Here is an 18,238-nt window from a genome sequence, read left to right on the forward strand (position 1 = left end):
GTTTGGTTAAAGCATGCTTACATAAAGGGTTTGCAAATATTTATATGCCACAGGAATCCTCCCACTGTAGTTACAAGAGAAGAATCATTTTCTTGTAAAAGACTGTATTTCTCATAAAAGGGCATTATATTTCCAAGAATCATAAAGAGAGGTTTTATTCTGCATCTTCTCTTTGTCTAACTTTTCCCCCAGGGAAATTACCTCTGAGGCTAATGGGGAGGCTGAATTAGAGCAAATAATCACCTGCCAAAAATCACATTTTAGTAGTAATGTACCATATCTGATTTTTTCTTTAAAAAAAGCAAAGGGAAATAACTTTTTATTGTTTGTTGAAAAAAAAAGTCCTCTTTATGCCCAATTTCAATTGCAAGTAAGGTTAAGTACAGTTACTAATTTATCTTTCCTCTTACTTTTGAAAGTGGAGCCTGAGTAGGACTTAAATCCAGACCTTAAAAGTAAAGACAAATATGTACTTGCACTGAAATAGATTTGTATTGAAGGGACAGGGATTGGAGGTGGGGTGGGGAATGCCTCCAAGTAAAGGAAAAGAGTAATCTCTTTCATATTATGAAATGGTAGGTTTGAATAACCCTATCCACAAGAATGCTCTAATTAAAAGTAAGTGTCATTTGCTTTCTTCATCTAGTGGGGATGCTGACCAAACTGACTACTCTCCTTCCATACAGTGGGACGCCTAACATTGAAGCTGATGAATTTACATCCAAATACAACTTGATAGGATTTTTCAAAAGATTGCAATTGGCTGCCTGTCACCTCCCCTGTGTCAATTAAAACAGCACAACTTGCATACCAAAGGGGAGAATCCTACCAGGACTGAAATGGATAGATAAGGAGATACCCACTCAAAGTCCAAATCCAAGCTGAGAGGTGCGTACAGTACAGTTAGCTTGTGTGAAAGCTCCCCCTTGAGGAGCTCAGGAGAACTGCAACACTCAGCTGAAAAATTACATGGGCAGCTCTTGTCCATCAGAAGAGAAAGAAGGCTGAGTGAGCTCTCCTTTAGGACAAAGGAAAATACATCCTTCACAAACATTCCTGTCCAAGACTATTTTATAAAAGTGTTTTCTTTTTTTAATACCCCAGCTAAGGTATTTTATTATTTAACTGGTATCTCTAAAATGAAATAAGACATATAATAAACCATATCGCCATCTTACCCTGTCACCAGCCAGACATCTTTCAACCACCTCCAGGAAAAAAAAAACATGATGACAAAAAAAAAAAAAAAAAGAAAGAAAGATAACTGCATCCTAAGGCATATTTTTTGGTGTAGATTGCTGCCAATAATTAGTTGCTTTCTGTACTGAGAATGACATGAGGGAAAAATACACATCTTCACAAAAGGTTATAATTAATTGAAAAAAAATCATTTGGCTGAATTAGAATTTGGAGATTCCACTTTGTGTTCCAGATGAGCATACCAGCAAGCTGACCCTGACTGAGGCTGTGAAAGCATTAGGAGGTTCCGTTCTCGTCTAGTCTCCTCTAGTATCCATTCTCCTTCAGCATAAACTGGCGCCTTTTCTGAGTATGTTTTAAGAATGAGCTATCCAGTTGGCCCGAGTAAGTCAAATAAGCAAGTCTCCAGGGCACATTCCACACGCAGAAATGGCAACTCACAAGCTGGGATCTGCCCGGTTTGTGCTAGAGCTGAAGAGAGGGCTCCGTCAGCTAAGAGTGCCTGAGGCCTCAGATGACTCAAATGGTTCAACCGTTCGAGTTGTCTCAATATTCTTATTTATCTAGTGCGGCTTTCCCGGTTTCCCTTTAAAGGTTTTGGAGACATTTCTCTCAGCACAATGAAGAACAGACATCAATGCTCGGTATTACAAAAGGAGAATAGGGCTTTTTTCTAGAGATCAGGCAAGCTCCGTCCCAATAACAGTTTAACAGTTCCTCCTGAAGTGGAATCACTGTGCAGTGTGTAATAGGCATTGTCCATTTAAACCACCGAATGATGGCAACAAAGTGGATACAGGAAAGATACAGAGAACATGTTGTATGAATGATGAGCTTATATTATTATCATGAACTATATTAACTATGATTACTACCCATAATTACAGAAAGTTAATCAGACCAGGAAAAGAATTCAGGCCAAGAGGCATTCATTATTATTTTTTCTTTGCAGGGCATGCTACTCAAATTCTGGCAAAGGATAATCAATGACAGTGCACTTTCAGTTAGTATATCTCTAACATGCCCTAGGGAGTCTGTGGAAATCAAGAAAATCTTTAAACTTGGGCAGAATCAAATAACAAAGAGTTGGTTTCATTTAAAATAACATTTAGCTGTTGAAGAGAATGTTGCAGTTGCCAAAATCCCAGATTGAAGGAATTGCCCTGTGTGCAAACAAAGCCATTCAGTGGTGTACAATTTCATTCCCTGGGACTTGGTTAGCCTGACCAGTAACCACCCATGACAACCAGCACACGGGACTTAAGGATAATCTTTAAGCCCCATCTAACTCGTCCATGTTTGTATTTATTTCCCTCAGTATCTCTACCCATCTCTCTTATTTCACCCCTCAAATACTCAACATCTATCTTTATCTGATGATAAATTTATGTATATTATTTGTAGTTGTATAATACAAAAATCTGATTTTGGTGATTCAATAAACTGTGCATTTTGATTTTTCAGTGTTCCAAGATTATAAAAAAAATTTTTTCATTTGATCAATCTTGGAAAAAAAACTATAGCAGATGAAAGTTTCTACATAGCACCCTTTTGGGGATTTTTTAAAAATGGAGCTAAAGAGAATGAGGTAAACAAAGAGAGGTTGTGAACATATGTGTTTGCACTAAAGAAGACCCAGTTTCCTGAAAGACACAGTGGATCCCTTCTTTAAAGAAGGGGTACAAACATGGCCAGTTTTGCTCAGTGGATAGAGCATCAGCCTATGGACTGAAGGGTCCCAGGTTCAATTCCGGTCAAGGGCACATACCTCAGTTGCAGGCTCAATTCCTGGCCACAGTTGGGGTGCTTGTGAGAAGGCAACCAATTGATGTGTCTCTCTCACATCCATGTTTCTCTCTGTCTCTCCCCCTCCCTTCCACTCTCCCTAAAAAAATAATCAATGGAAAAATATCCTGGGGTGAGGATTAACAAGAAAAAAACAAACAAGAAGGAGCCCAACTTCCTTCTCCACACTTGTGTCTCCATTCTGCAGGCGCCGGCCATCTAGTAATTGCTCAGCAAATGTTTATTGAGTAAATTAATGAGCACTAATTTAAAGATAATTGAACAATTAGTAGGTAATGAATGATTTGTAAATTAGCAATTTATAATAAATTACAAATTGGTTAATCAGTAAATAATTAAACTTCAATAGAGACGATGATAAAATATTCAGTAAGTAAACAAATTACTGGAATAAAAAGGGGAACCCTAAAAATTGAAGCTCTAAACTTTAGCATATTTACAACAGAAAGAAATGTTATTATTTTCAAACACTGTAAGCTATAAATGGGGGCTGAAAAAAAATCAGATAAATTAGTGAGCAGAGCCAAGTCCACCGTGCCATCTTGCATAATAACCTATTATTAATAGAGATTTCTTTAATATTCAACTGCTAACTGCCCAGTTTAGAATCTCACCATTAAAATATACTTGAGAGGTTTTCTATTCAAACCCCATCGTTATGCAAATGAGGAATTTGAGCCCCCTTTCAGATGTATTACCTGCCCAAGTTTCCTTGGCTAGCACAGCTGGCCTTCTCTGCAGTGTCGTTTTCCTATTTTCTCCTATCCCCTTCTTCCCACTAATGTTAACTCAATCCCCATGTCTTCAGGGCAGAGTATGTGTCATTTTTATGTGCTCAGCCAATTTTTGTGAATTAAGAGGTAAGTGGGTCCCCAATATATAAGGGTATACTTGTAACACTTATTCTTTTAAACGATGAAGTTTCAAAGATAGGCACTCTACCATCGATCGCCTTCTGAACCCGACCTGGTTTCACCCTGAGTGAAGCAGGAAACAATCATTTCTATTGAAGCTGCGTCCAAGAAGCAAAGCAGCCCTGTTTGTAGATTCTATTTATTTTTAAATGTCCTAAGGAAATCCAACTTAAATGCGTGCAGCCAGAGGTGATAAAGAGGAAGGGAGACAGATGACAAAGACTTCCAAGAGAAAGCCAGCTAGTTTCTTAAATAAAAAGTAGACAAAATGGTAAGGATACTTTTCCAACCAGGAAACGGGTTTATGTCACTACAACACCCAACACATGATCAAATAGAAAAGTCAGTAAAACAGATGTTTTCCCATAGTTTCTAGTCCACCTGTCCCTGACATTTTGCTAATTATCTAAAAAAAAAGGGGGGGGGGAGTGGGGGTTTTAGTATAATTTGTCTTTCCCTTCTATTTCTAGTTAAAGGTGCCAATATCGTCTGGTGAATAATAGCTTCAGTGTTAAATGATCTTGAACAACCATGCTTGGGAAATATATCATTGCAGAGTTCTGAGTATGCAAAGACAACATTCTCATTGGTTTCAAAAAATTTCCCATATAGTTTGCATGTTCTATAGCATGGAACAGTTTTGAATGGTTTGTAACAGCCAGATATGACTGGGTTGAGCATTTAATTAACAATGGCCAATTCATGGGAGTAAGGAAGGCAGAACTTGCCATGGAATGGAGCCAAAAATGGAACCAAAAATGGAGACGATGGTGTCCAAGGAGCTGGGTACTGCCATCTACTGGCCATGTGGGCTGAGTCAATTTTCCTAACTTTTCTAAGCTTTAGATTCCTCATTTACCATGATACCAATGGGGTTCTGAGGTTAGCTAACGAGTGCAAAATATCACTTTATAAATTGCAAGTATGACACAAATATCAGTGGGAAATTTCTTATGAGTAATGAAATCTGTAAGATTCTGGGGACATCCTCAGTATAGTTAACTGAACACATCCAGGAAATCATTTAGAGAAACGAAGAGATCTCCCTTTTATATTCTATAGCGGCTTTTCTTTTGTCTGTGCCCAGCTCTAACTGCATCCTTTACCCTGTAACCATCTATTTTTTTTTTTTTTTGGAAGAGTGGTTAGTCTTTGACTTGAACGTAGTGTGAGCATATTTTGTAAAAACAAGTAACTCTATCTTGTTCCCCCTTTTCTATGTGCTCATCCAGATCATCACCGTGAATTCACTACCAAATGGCAGATTTGGGGTTAAGACCCCTCCAGAATGACTACAGCAGTCCCAGCCTCCCCCCTCTGGAAACGCCTCCCCACCCTGGGAAAGATTTATAAAGAAGGGCACCGTGGCAACACGCGACCTTTTGAAACTGCTCACAGTACGTCCTCTCCCCGGAAGGAATCCTAATGTCCCCCCGTCTTGTGTTACCTGCAGTGTACCAACCACTGGGGAAAGACACTCAAAATTTAATGAATTTTTAAAAAGCTGCGCAAGCCTCTCTCTTGGAGGAGTCTCCGGGAAAGGAAAGCCGACAGAAAGAAAACATTCACAGAAATTGCATTGCCCCCAAGGGTGGCATCTACAGAGGACAATGGCTGAGATTTGAAGATGTAATCCTTTTCTGGTGCCCATTTACCTGCAGGACTGGACCTACTGCTGTCGCTGGCCACAGCCCGGGCAAAGGTGAAGGAATCTGATCAGTATCAGAGGCACAAATGCGAGAGAGAGAAACTTATGAGCCTCACAACTCAGGGCTATTGACATGGCGATAAAGGGGCTCTGAGGTGCTGTTTTGAGAGTCTCTGTATGTGTGTGTTAGAGTCCGAGGCAGAAGAATTCAGAACACAATTAAGAATATAGGACAACGGGCACAGCCAGGGAAGGGAGGGTGGGATGTTGAAGGGGGAGGCATATGGCACCAGATATGCAGTTGATTTGAACAGTGGAAATATATCAACATCCAGGGAATAACTACTAACAGCCAAAGAAAACATTTTGCATCTAAGAGCTGACATATTTTTAAGTGGAAAGGGAAGGCTATTTCACTCGCTAAAGCATGGTGCCATTCTTATAAGTAACTACATGTGCATTAGACACCAATCTGAAAGCATGCACACCTAAATGTTGGTGCCAGGGTTTATTTCTGGGTGTTGGAATTAGAGGGGAATTTTACATGTCTTTCTTTATTGTGTATGTATATTTTCTACATATTCTAATTTTGCTAATATACAAAAGGAGAAAAAGTAATACTTAAAAAACAACAACAGTGACTTCTAAATTTCTTTCATAACCATTGCTGAGAAAACATATTTGGGCAGGGGGAGGATGAGGTTAGAACAGGGGTCAGGAGACTACAGCCTGTGGGCCAAATCCAGTCCAATGCCTGTCTTTGTAAATAAAGTTTTATTGGAACACAGACACCTCGTTCATTTACATGGCCACAAAGGCAGAGTTCAGGAGTTGTGACAAAGACCACATGGCCTGCAAAACCAAATGTCCCTATCTGGCCCTTTACCAAAAACGTTTGCCAACACCTGGGTTAGAAGAACTCTTCCCCAGATACTGGGTTATCCATTTCACCTTGGTGGCTCTGTGAGCCTGAGGAAAACATAACCTCAGTGTCTCAGTTTCTCCATTTACAAAGAAAAGGATAACTCATCTCATCGCTGTTAATCACAAAAAGTGCTTAACACGGTGCCTCAGTAGGAAACTCGCAACATTATCCTACTTACTATCTACATCCTTTATGCAAGATACACCATTCACTGCTGTGTGAAACCTAATGAAATTGCCATTTCTGCAGGTCACAATTGTCCAACATTAGCAATGTTATACTTTAGCCACTCACCGTCCTCATTTCTTCTGTGTAAGTTATCATTTCTGAGATAGTGTTGGTGTCATTAAGATAGTCTGGGGTTAGCTCATTTGCCACGAAGGCATTTGGGAGTCAGAAACCATAATGCCATATGTATTTGTAATGCACTTTGTTACTTGTGAAACCCAGGCAAACGAGCACTAAATGTATCTGTGGCGTGACGGGTTCTGGGCTCCGGCCCTGCGGCCATAGCAGAAGCTTTTCAGGTGAATGATCCTCTTCCCACCCTACAAAGCAACACCTGTCTCTTGGGTTTCAGTGCACCCAACAAGCGGCCACAACACAGCGACACTCACTCTTGGCACCGAGCAGAGGCCCAGGCACAGCCAAACCTCCCTGGGAAGACCTTCTTGATGGGAATGTGGGACCCTGGATCCTGCAGAATTTCAAGAGCGTCTCATTCAAGTGCACTCATAGGTATCATTTGGGGGCTTAGTACAGTTCCCAAATAGGGGTTCTTTAAAAAAGTAAAATAGGGCTTCTCCAAGAATGAGAAAAGAAGACAGATGTGAACATCAATGGAATATAGTTATAAGGAGCTGCAGGTAGGAAAGTATAGGATAAGCTCATGGAAAGCAGGCAAATCAGGACACTGAAGGAGTAATCAAAGTATTCTTATCAACAAAAGTGAAGAAAAGATTGAAGTTCAGTGTTAAGCCTATCAAAGGAAGAACAAACTCCATTTGATCCAATCAACACTTATAAAATGCCTATTTTATGCCTGGCACTGGGTTAACACAGCTTAGAGATAGTAAAATACATCAGGTGCTATTTCTACCCTAGGGAGTTTCTGGGCTGGTGGAAGGAAGATAAATATGTAACCAAATAATGCTAATATAATGTGATAAGTGTTATAATAATAATAGCTGTCATTCATTTATTGAAAACAATGTACAGAAAATCAATTCTGCTTAGAAAGGCCCAGGGAGGGGAGGAAAGAGAAAAATAATTTGAGTTAGGCCTTGAAATACTCACCAAAAGTTCACTAGGTGGGTATTGGGGCAAGAAGGAGAGTGGTCTACTGTAGTGTTTGGATAGGATGATATGAGAAATGGCTACAACGAAGCTGAGAAATGTTTATGAAGGGCTCAGATATCAAGCTTAAGAATTCAGACTTTATCCAGGCATTAAAGCCTTTTCAAATAGGAAGTAATCTGGTCAATTCTGATTTAAAAAGACAAAATAATAGATTCTTTCCTAGAGCGTCATGAAGCAGGATCATTACGAGACTGAGACTAAAAACCTAGGCCAGAAGGATGGCAGTAAGAGTAGCGTGAAGGGGATGTATCCATGATATCACATGTTTTCAAACTCAAATGCAAAAGTAGAGGCAGAGAGTCTGAAGACCCAGAAGTAAGGGAAAAGCAGATGAATAAAATTCTGGTGTGGGAGGAGGGAGGGTCTGGAAGGCCTGGAGAAGAGCACAGGTTAGAGTAGCATCCTTGGGAGAGAGATCTTTTCCTCAGAGACATAAAGGAAGCAGGTAAGGAGGGGTAAAAATGCAAATAATACTGCAGGGAGGATGTTAAGGAAATTCATTACTATTAATCTCTACTCTCAGAATAGCGAAAGGGGAAAGGGATGAGGGCCTTGTGGAGCTAGGTATGAAACCACCTTTGAAGACGGGGAAAGGGAACCAGCTAGAGACAGGTAAAAGAATTATCTTTGGAATATGAAAACAAAACAAATGAACAAACAAAACAAAACACAAAGGTAGACAACAGATTGGTAGTTATCAGAGGGGGATGATGGACAGTAAAATGGGTAAAGGATACAACTGTATGGTGACAGATGGAACATAGACTTTTGATAGCAAGTATGATGTAGTAGATACAGACATTGATTTAAAATGTTGGACCCCTGAAACTTATATAATGTTACAAACCAATGTTACCTTAGTAAAAATAAATTCAATAAAAGATATATTCTAAAAAAATTATCTTATAGCTTGAGGACCCACCTGAGCCAACAACTCAGACATAGGTGATGTCTCTCATCTGCACATTTATTTGATTTTTTTCCCCAAGAGGGCTTTGAACTTGTCATGTCACTCATTAAATATCATTAACGAGTGCTGACACTCAAGAGAGGAAAGTCTAATTTCCTTAGCCTGACACTTAAAGCCTTCTCTGCTGTAGCTCTCAACCCACTCTTCTGATCTGTCTCCACCTCTATCCCTGTTCTCTCCTCAAGATTCAGAAACCCAGTGCTTTCAGGCTCAGACAGGTAACAGAAGGAGGAAAACAGGCAGTGTCTGAGGCAATAGGGAATGGTGAAGTCCATGGCACAAAAGCTGTTATACATCCTTTTCGAATTCTCTGAAGGCCAAACAAAATATATGAACACAACTTGATATTTTAGGGGCTTTCTCTTCTAAAATTTTACAGAGTAAACTCAGCATCCTCCAAGCAGATTTCCCAATTAACCAGACTCACAGATATTAGTTATTTTCAAATGTCTGGTACTTACTGGTACCCTCATGTTTACTTTCTGTCTCACTCAAACTTATAAGATGCTATCTTTCACTGTACAGAGGTGAAATCATGAGTTTTGGATTCAGACAGTACTAGGTAAAAACCCTGACTTTGCCATTTTTTGGCTTGTGTGACACATGACAAGAAAACCTAAATTTTCTAAGTTTAATTTTCCACATTTGTAAAATGGGAATGATCATAACGGTGTTATTGTGAAGATAAAATTAAATAATTCATGCAAAATACTTATAAGAGTGCCTGGCACATAAACACTCAATAAATACTTTTTAAATGTATGATTTACCCCAACATGATAATTTATTTAAGGACAAGAATAAAATCTTCTGAATTCTTTAGACTCTAAGTTATTAGAGACATATCTTTGGAATATTTGCTGGTAAGTATACATTTGGAAGATAAATTGATATTTATTTACAATAATTACTATTACTAAAAAATGCATTGGGCAAAGCAAAATTTCGGTGGGCTGGGAAAATTGAAACTGCTGATAGGTTTTAGGGCCCCAATTAGAGAACTGGGATATTCTTAAACAATGAAAAAAAATATATATACACATGCATATGTGTACACACTTATGTATAGATATTGACACATGTATGCATTTAAATAATTCTTTACCATTTGCAAAGTGATTTCTATACTATTCTTTGCTTCTTAAAAAACTTTTTAAAGTACAGATCAATAATAACTAATACCAACTTTGTAAGTTGCATATATTTATATTTTAGAGAAAGAGAAACAGAGGTTCATTGAGGTTAGACTTGGCCAAGGTCACACACAATGAGTAATCAGTGGAGAGGACTCCATCCCAGTCTTTACAGGCCATGCTTTTTCTAATCTTTCCTCACTATCTAAGATATGGAGTTTGGCAAGAGCAATTAAATGCTTGGCTATATCACCCTAAAGTTAACATGGGAACTGAAAACATCTAATGAGACTCTGAATGAGGAACATGCGAGTCCAAACACAATAGCCTAAAATGTCACTGGCCAAGAACTCCTGAGGACAATCGCATTTCATTCAAAACAAGGCCATCGAGATCTTAAATATAATTAATCCCAGGAGTGGGGGCTTCAGTTTGCTCCATTAAGAACATTGGCATCACACTCATCACCATAAATGATGCCATCCGAAGGAAGACAGTTTTAGCAGACTGCCTCTAAAAGGGCGTAATTTCCAGTCCCCCACTAGAATGTAGTGACAGCGGTTCTGCCTGTGCAACCTGGGGCTCCGTAGGGATGACGCACCTGAGTTGACAGGAAGAGAGTACACAGTGTATTAATTTTCAAACAGGAAATGGGAGCAAAACCAAGGGGAGGGGAGCTCCAATTTTGCAATCTGACTTCAGTGCTTTTCCAAAACACACAAAATGAAACAGACACAGTAATTAGCAAAGTCATCAGTTAAAAAAAAAAAGAAGCACCAAATGGATACAGATGCTAAAAAGCAAAGGAGGACTTATCAAAAGAGATTGTGCTTAATCATCTTAATTTCTCTGATAGGGTAAAATGCCCAGGGTTTAGAGTAAGCAGCTAAGGAAGTTAGACTTTTGGTCATATTTGATTTAGAATCCTGTGACATTCTTAAAGGGGACTACAGAGGTAGAAAAAGAGGAGGAAAAAGAAGGAGCCGTGGGATCTGGTAGAAAGAAGGAAGTAAGAGACTGAATTTTGTGGCTATAAAACTTTCCTTCTGTTCCTGGAGTTTGGAGTGGGAAAAACACGTTCACTAAAGAGTGTCTTGCCCATTCCAGGCCCCTGTTCTGGGTACTTATAAGTGAGGTATGCTGCTGGCCTTCTCCTAAGAATGGTCTCCTGATCTCCCACAGCGAGTGACCTAGTTTTTAATATTTTGGGGTAATCTGAGAAGTTGTATGCTCTTGCACAACTCATTTAGCTCTAGGCTTCTGTTTAGTCATGTGATCACAGGAGGTGGATGATGTCCCTTTCAGTCTGGTATCAAGGGACCAACAGTGTCCTGCTTTTCTATCTCGCTATAATCAGCCCAGTGCCTGGCCCTCAGTGGTACTTATTAAATGCTTACAATTCATTAAACATAGACCGATAATGACGATGGCAGGTTACATTTGTTGAGCCCCTACAATGTGCCAGGCACTATTCTAAGTACTTTCCAGATTTTAACTCCTCTTATCTCTCAACAAGCTGATGTTGAGTGCTCAGCCGCTGGACTTTCTTAAGTCACCCAACTGAACTCAACCTGGCTTCTTCACCTGTGCCAGCTGGCGAGATTATCAGAGCTACTGATAGGCTAGCATGGAACAGCTGGGCATCCTCTCATGCTGTACACGTAGCTCTCAGCATAGCCTCTTGCCCATAGAAAGCCTCCAAGAAAAAATGAGCACTGTTTATGACATCAGGGGTCTTCTAAAGCAGGAATAGGCATTCCTTTTGGTTGGCACTGGTATTTCTCAGGTCTCAGAAGTCTCTGGCTTGGGCTCTGCTCCCTGGGGCTGGCTGGGGAAAGGCAGTAGTAGGGTGTCTGGTGAGTGACAGGGGTGTCGCTGCCTAATGGTCTTAGGCTCTACAGGTTGTGACCCACAGGTTGAGAACTGCTAGCAGGGTCGCCTAAGACCATCGGAAAACACAGATATTTACATTACGATTCATAACAGTAGCAAAATTATAGTTATGAAGTAGCAACGAAAATAATTTTATGCTTGGGGGTCACCACAACATGAGGAACTGTATTAAAGGGTCGCGGCATTAAAAAGGTTGAGAACCACTGCCTTAGAGCAAGTTTCCTTATGCTAGCTTGCAAAGCAGCACTGCCCTGTGATAAAAATGGAAGAAATAAAAATAATGTATTTTTTTTCTGAAAGTAAAACTTATTCCATTTTTAAATCATGAGATTTTTTAAATTTTAATATTCCTTTGGTTTATAAAATGATGGTGAGGGTAGTTTTTAACTTTAAACAGTATACACGCATAAAAGACTAAAGTGGCAACTCTATGCCATTTCAAAATGTTTTCTGAAATTAGACTCATCTTCGAATTCTAAGTCTTGAATGCGCTGGTGTAGGTTCAGACAAGTGGGATCTCACTAAGACAAGAACATTGTTCCCTTTTGTCAGGGGTAATCTTCCAAGGACAGGTAAAATTACTTTTCTTCATACAAATGTTCTGGAGTCTTCAGGTTCTTCTTCCAGTGAAAACTGCATAAAGTGGATTTTCAAACTCAATTGCTTTATATCTAAATACATATCTATAGATAATAGATGAATATAAAACCACATCTATCTATCATCATCTTTAATATAAATGATCCAATAGCCAATAAGGAAGATGTAGAATGACATTTTCACTATTTCCTCTTAAAAAACAGTATGCCATTTCAGAAAATTTGGAAAGCACCTGTTACTAAAAATGACTTTTGAGTTATAGTTTATATACAATACATTTCACACATTTGAATAGCAGATGTCTTTTGACAAAGATCTAAAGCATTTTCTTCAGGACAGAAAGTTCCCTTGCTCCTCTGCACTTTCGATCTCCCTTCAACCCCCCACTCCAAGCCACCACTGGGCTGATCTGCACTGTAGATTAATTTTGCCTATTTTAGAATTTTATATGATTGGAATTACATGGTATATAGTCTTCTGTTTCTTCTTTCATTCAGCACAATGTGATCTTCATTCATGTTGTTGTAATGCATCAGTAGTTTGGTTCCTTCCTATCGTTGAGCAGTGTTTTTGGTATGAATGTAGCATAATTTGTTTACCCATTCTACTTTTGATGGACCTAACTATTGTTTGGAACTTAATCTAATTTGAGTAAAGCTCCTTTAGATATTAGTGCACTGGAATTTTTAAAAACATATGATTCCAATGCTGTTGGGTAAATATCCCAGAGCAGAATTCCAGGAACATTTAAAAAAATATGTGATTAACTGTATAAGAAATGGGCAGTTTTAAATCAGGTGGCACCACATCATACAATAACAATGTACAAGAGAGCGAGTGCTCACATTGTTAGCAACACTTGGTATTGCCAGGCATGTGAATTTTAGCCATTCTACCTGGTGAAAAGGGGTACCTCACTGTGGTTTTATTTGCATTTTCCTGACCCATGAACATTGCTGAGCACACTTTCATGTGTTTGTGGGCCATTTTAAAATCTTTGTAAGGTGTCCAAATCTTTTGTCCACCAATATCGGGTTGGTTTCTCTTCCAGCTAAGCAAGTCTTCAGGGCTCTACTCCTGCACGGGCCCTACTCTCCAGATTTCAGGGCAATGACTGGCCTTGTGGCATCAATTCTCTGATGGGTCCAAAAAAGAAAATCATTAAATTTCAGTTTGTCCAGCCTTTCTTATAGTAAAGATCTGAGTGATGACATCCAAGCTCTTTATACATCAGAGCTGAAACCAGCAGCCTTCTGTATCTAGTGAGATGAACATATGACTTTCTTCATTTATTCTTTTGATGTGATGAATCACATTGATTTTTCACAAACTGAATCAACCTTGCATTCCTATGTACACATGACTATGATGTAATCTTTTGGTCTACTGCTAAATTCAATTTGCTTGTATTTTGTGAAGGTTTTCAGATTTATGCTCATGAGAGATCTTGGTCTAGACCAGTGGTCGGCAAACCGCGGCTCGCGAGCCACATGCGGCTCTTTGGCCCTTTGAGTGTGGCTCTTCCACAAAATACCATAGCCTGGGCGAGTCTATTTTGAAGAAGTGGCGTTAGAAGAAGTTTAAGTTCAAAAAATTTGGCTCTCAAAAGAAATTTCAATCGTTGTACTGTTGATATTTGGCTCTGTTGACTAATGAGTTTGCCAACCACTGGTCAATACCATAACATTTTTTTGTAACATCTTTGTCAGGTTTTGGTATCATGTTATTTTGGTCTCATAAAATGAGTTTGAAAGGGCTCCCCTTTTCATCTATTTTCTTTCTTTTTAAATTTATTTTTCAATTAAAGTTTACATTCAATATAATTTTGTATTAGTTTCAGGTGGGCAGCATAGTGATTAGATAACATACTATACAGTGTTTCCCCTTATATTTCCAGTACCCACCTGAAATCATACATAGTTAACAGAATACAGGAGGGCAAAAGTAGGTCTATAGTTGTGAGTATGCAAAACACTGAGTTTATTCCTGTACTATTATTAATTATTCTTTTATTTATTTGTATGATTTGGTTTATTGTGATTTTCTTTATTGTGATGGTCTGGAACCAAACCTGCAATATGTCCAAGGTATGCCTGGAGAAGGGAACAAGGCCATGTTTTCTGAAGCAAGAGGAAGGAGGACCCAGATGAACTAGCGGTTAAAAATTGTAGGAATGTCTCACGAGATAGTTTATAATTTCTCAGCACAACAGAAAAAAGATGCCCACTAGGGATGAAGGGGTTAGGAACAAAGAATAATTTCTGTTCCTGGAGAATTCTATTATTGGGGGCCTGGTGATGTCAGAAAATTTCCTATGGTGCTTGGGGTTCAATAAAAAAAAATGTAGAGCAGTTCAGACAAAATAGAAATGTAACAAAAAATACAAAGATGTAGAAAAGTAGAACGTAATATCCAGAGGGGAAAACCAATAAAGGTAAGAAAGTCTGCAGATGAGGCACAGTGGTAAATACACCCGCACTTTATTTGGCTAACCTGGATTCTGTAAGTAGTATTCTCACAGGTGCATCACACAAAGTAATTATTCTACTTCTTTTGACACCTGTTAACTACACACCCCACTGGTCTCCATGGGGAACTCTAACCATAATAAAGGACAAAACAGCACAAGGATAAAGGGGTGGAACAGCTCGGAGAAGTCCCCACTGATGGGAACGATGTTAGCAAATACACAGAGCCGCTGTCTGAAGGCCTGAAAAGGAGAAAAAGGCTTCTCCTTTATTCAGCAGCATAAGCAAACTGCCACATCCCAGGGGCTACATCTCAGCCGAGTATTTTGCAGAGGGAAAGAGGTACAAATGAGCAGTGCTTGAAGCACAAAAAGGACTAGAAGTACTCATCTCCTTGGTAGGAGACCATTGAGAAATAGGACAGATCAATATTGACCATTTGCGGAGGATACCCATATGATAACTGTTTATTCTTGTATGCACCTAGATATCGAAACGATTCCTGTTGCTGTTCACAAAGCAGCCAACACAAAAACCTTTTACACATTCAAAATAGCTTTAAAAATGCTTTGTATTTTGGGGAGGGCGGAGTGCTTCACCCATGAACATACGTCTTGAACGCTGGCAGGGGAGAGAACCCTTTGCAGATGGAGGATGTGAGGCTGAAGGAGGTGAGTTGACTTGAGCAACCACCACAGGAAGAATACCAGGCACCATCAGGGGTTGAACGCCTCAGACCTGAAAAGATTCTTAACTGTGCATAAAAGGGAATCTGAAAAGCTGTCTGGGAGCGTACACCTGGGCCCAGGGAGCGTCCTCATCAGCATGCTAAGCCTGGCCTCCGAAAGCCGGGCAGAGAAATCTCGCAAGCACAGGGAAATAGACAAATTTCTCTCCTTCAAGCCTAATCTGATGATTTAAATCTATCGCCCCTAATGCCTCTCAGGTGTTCTAACCATCTTATGCCTTTTTAAGAGCTCTTCTGCAGGGAGTTAACACTAGCAGCTTCTCTTCTGATTAAACACATCTGCCACAAAATCGCAGGAACCTTCTGGACACAATGCGATTCTCAGAACTTCTAACAGAAAATTTGCCAAAGGTTTTTTGCACGCTGGTAGGCTTGAAGCATATCCTAAGTGTGCTTAGACTTTGGAGAAACTGGGGGCAAAGTTTGTTCAGTACTTCATGGCCTTTAAACAAAGGCAATCAGAAAATGTTGACGTAGTGAAATTACTGGCTAAAACATAAATTAAAATTTTAAGCTACCGAGGTGAAAGGTTACATTTCCAAAGAAAGTTAAAATCATGACTATCGTCAATATAAAAGTGAGCACAGGGTTTGAGATTTTATTTAACTCTTTAATGAGGAAAATGATGTTACCACCAGTTCAAAAGAGGATCTAAACAAGCAGACATAGTTATAGAACAAGGAGAGTGAAAAATGAATGTGTAAGTGGAAGGCAAAACTCACCTTTCCCACAGTAGCTAGGGACGTCACCTGAAACTGTGCGACAGGATTTACATGTCTACAACAAGAATCATTTTGTATCGCTATCAGTTTACAGAGCGGTAAACCAACTCTGTAGACATGGAATGAGATCATCCCAAACGGCGTGCTACTGGCGATGCATCGTTTTCCACGGAAGCACCATTTTTTTCACCTACACAGACCACTGACAATCTTATGGATTGCTATATTCCCCAAACCTGGTACAGGGTAGAGGCTTCATAATTACTTGCTAAATGGATAAATGTCTATTATGCACTAAGCTAGGCCCTTCACATGCATCATCCCATTTAATCTTCTCAGTAACACTTTGAGATAAATATCATTGTCATTTCACTGATGAGAAACTCGTGTGACATTGCACAGCTATTATGTGTCCAAGGTTGGGGGGTGGAGGACAAGGTAGAAGGGTCTGACCCAGCATGTTATTTTTATTTACATTCACTGTATCATTTGCCTCTAAATTAAGAGACTGTTTATATGTCACATTGATATACCGCACCTCCTTGATGAGGATGATATTGGAGATCCTGGCTATAGGGAAGACAAGGGAACAGCATTACTCAGGAGAATCTACGTAAGAGGCACATGAGCATCTCTCTTGCAGCCTTGCAGACAAGCACAGCATAGTTACCAGCCCGGATTATCTCCCTCCCCTGCTTAGGTGCTCATTTCCCAGTTTCCATGAGAATAAAGATTGATGGATTCAACACTGTTTATATGTGTTGTTTATTTTCATAGAAGTCAGGACAACACCTCAGAAAACAGCAGCAGCTAACATTCATTGCATGCTTACGATGACGGGGAACCGCTGTCCCAGCAACACTGTCAGGCGGAGACGATCCTCATCCCCTTTTTACAGCCGGAGAAAGCCACAGTGCATCCAGTAACCTTCACGACATCACAGAGCTCGGTCGCAGCACCCAACCCTCTGACCTGTCCCTAAGTCACTCTATGTCTGCACAGGCTGCTGAGGTGGGCTCTGTCAACATGTCCTGATATATTTTTTAAAATATATTTTATTGGTTTTTTTCAGAGAGGAAGGGAGAGGGATAGAGAGCCAGAAACATTGATGAGAGAAGAACATCCATCAACTGCCTCCTGCACACCCCCCACCGGGGATGTGCCCGCAACCAAGGTACATGCCCTTGACCAGAATCGAACCCGGGACCCCTGAGTCTGCAGGCTGATGCTCTATCCACTGAGCCAAACCGGCCAGGGCTGTCCTGATATTTTATTAGCCTCTCTGCTTTGTTGATTACAGCCTCAAAGGGCACTAGGATTCTCTCAGCTTCTGGCACCACAGAGCTGGTAACTGCAGGCTGGCCCAAGTTCTGAGAGCTAATTCTGGGCACTTGGCACTTGTGATCACTTGGGAATTTTACCTTCTATCTTGGCCCAGAGAACAGGAGAGGGGAGTGGTCTTCTGAGGCCTCCAATAGGTGAGTGTCAAAAAGAAGTGGACCAAATATTAATCTGAAGTCATTACCTCTGATCCCTAAGTCCCCAAATAAGTCCCTTTCTTTTCTTGCCAGAAAAGGGCTTAGAATGAAGTCATAGTATGCTTTTAGACACGTCCCGATGAAACTTGACCTAAATAATAGCTTAATGCCGGCATGAAAAAGGTGTCAATAAATGGCGTTACTTATATTATCGCATTTAATTTTCACAATGATACTATGAGGCAGGTACTATTAGTACCCCATTTTCGGGATGAGGACGTGGGGTTAAATAACTTGCTCAGAATCCTTGCCAGGTCTTGCCCAAGGGCCCAAGGAGGTTGCCGGCAGTGTTCCACGGAGACCAAGGGTGCCTC

At 40.0% G+C, this 18,238-nt stretch overlaps 1 protein-coding gene across 5 annotated transcripts in view; it reads right to left on the minus strand.

Moving 5' to 3' along the window:
• Positions 1 to 18,238, minus strand: part of SAMD12 (sterile alpha motif domain containing 12) — a 337,765-nt gene that overhangs the window by 172,988 nt on the left and 146,539 nt on the right. The gene's annotated exons all lie outside the window — the stretch shown is intronic.

This window comes from Cnephaeus nilssonii (assembly GCF_951640355.1).
Source record: "Cnephaeus nilssonii genome assembly, chromosome: 18".
Taxonomy (NCBI): domain Eukaryota; kingdom Metazoa; phylum Chordata; class Mammalia; order Chiroptera; family Vespertilionidae; genus Cnephaeus; species Cnephaeus nilssonii.